Source organism: Vulpes vulpes, chromosome 7 (assembly GCF_048418805.1).
Source record: "Vulpes vulpes isolate BD-2025 chromosome 7, VulVul3, whole genome shotgun sequence".
Taxonomy (NCBI): Eukaryota; Metazoa; Chordata; class Mammalia; order Carnivora; family Canidae; genus Vulpes; species Vulpes vulpes.
The window spans coordinates 101,667,034-101,668,835 of NC_132786.1; positions in this window are offsets into that span (position 1 = coordinate 101,667,034).

Genomic DNA, 1,802 nt, shown 5'->3' on the forward strand with positions numbered 1-1,802 from the left:
GGATGAGCAGTGATAAAATTTGGAGTGTGTGAGGAGGTTGTATTGAGAGCTGCAGTGTTCGATGAGCAGGAGAGAAAGACTCAGCAAACCATCACCTACCTTTTCCCCTATATCCTCTGAACTGCAGTAGGTTGTGAAGACTTGGGGCGTCCTTAGTATGACCTGCCCCATACCCACTGGTCCTGAGCCCTTGGAAGCTAGTTCCCACTCCCCCACCTCTCCAATATTCTGTTGGACCAGCTCACATCCCCAGCTGCATCCCCACTCCCTAGATGTACTCCCAGAACTCCAAGACTGGGGTCTCCAGAACTTACTTCTCACTTTATTTCCAGGATCAGCCTTGTCTACTGAGTCAGAGAGACAAAGCACAGAAGCTGTCAACCCCATCTGGTTCTCTAGTTGACTAAGGAATTTCATTTCATAGCCTCCAGCCCGTAGACTCCCTGCGTCAAATAGTTACTGTTAAGTGGGCATTGGAATGAACCGTTTTTGTTTTTGCTTTTGTTTTCACAGAAGGCTAAACATAAATTCACAAAAAGCAAGGCAAACCTTCCCTTCCCTCAACGTCACCTCCCCACCATCCCCCAGCCTCCCCACACTATTCAGAGGTTTAGAGACTGCAGAGATCAAGGCCCATCTTAGGTAATGCTCTAAGGTAGCCCCCTTGGATGATGTTTTGTAGCTCCTTTTCCCTTGCAGTGACCTCCCTCTGTGCCGTCCCAGGGCCCCTGGATGCAGAGGACCCCTCTCAGCCTCACCTCCACCACAGTGCCCCTTTCTAGGGTCTGGGATGGCTCACACACATGCATCCTCATCCCCCAGCCCTGGGAATGCAGTCCAACCACGCCCTCCCATAGTAGTCCCATTGTATAAGAGGGTCCCTGGAGGCAACAGTGTTTTTTAAAATTTTGTCTTTAATTATATATTTCAAACACTAACAGGTGAAAGGGAGTTGAAGTTTTCTGGTCGTGAAGCACCTCAAATCTTCCCACTTGCCCTGCAAATAATGGTAATTCATTATTCTATAAGTTTTCCTGATGTTTCTTTTCATCCTCAAAACTTGAGGACTAAAACCAGGGACTGAAATTGCTAGATGCCTATAGTTCACCAAGAGAGCATGGACTGCAAGCTATAAACTATCTTTTATGTAAACTAAAAACAAGTTTAGTTATCAGCAAATTAAAACACGATTATATGGAGGCACCTGGGTGGCTCAGTCAGCTAAGCATCAGACTCTTGATTTCAGCTCAAGTCATGATCTCAGGTCATGAGATCAAGCCCCACATCAGGCTCTGAGCTCAGAGGGGGTCTGCTTGAGATTCTCTCTCTCCTTCTCCTGCTGCCCCTCCCTCCACTGGCACTCATGCACTCTCTTTTTCTGTCTCTCTCTCTCTCAATAAAATATATTTTTTAATGGATTATGTGGACACTTTGGCAAAAAATACTCAGGACTTTGAAAAGCAATGAATAAAACCACTGTCTGTGTTAAACTGAAATTCCCAAAAATATTTCACAAGTACAACATGCACTCCTTTTCTGATAAACCATTCTATTCATGTTAAGATCGTGTCAGAAAAAGTTCTAACTGGCTTGATCTTGATATTTCCCTTGCAAGTGAAACTATTTATTATTGAAAATAAATTTCATTTTAGATAGTTAAAAATACACATTTATGTTGTATGAGTGCGTGTGTACACTTAATAATTTCTTTAGAATTATAATTCATTTCCACTGCCACTAAGTAGAGCATTTTAGGTGTGATGGAAAGATGAATATGTGAAAGTAAATAAAAGATCTGTGAC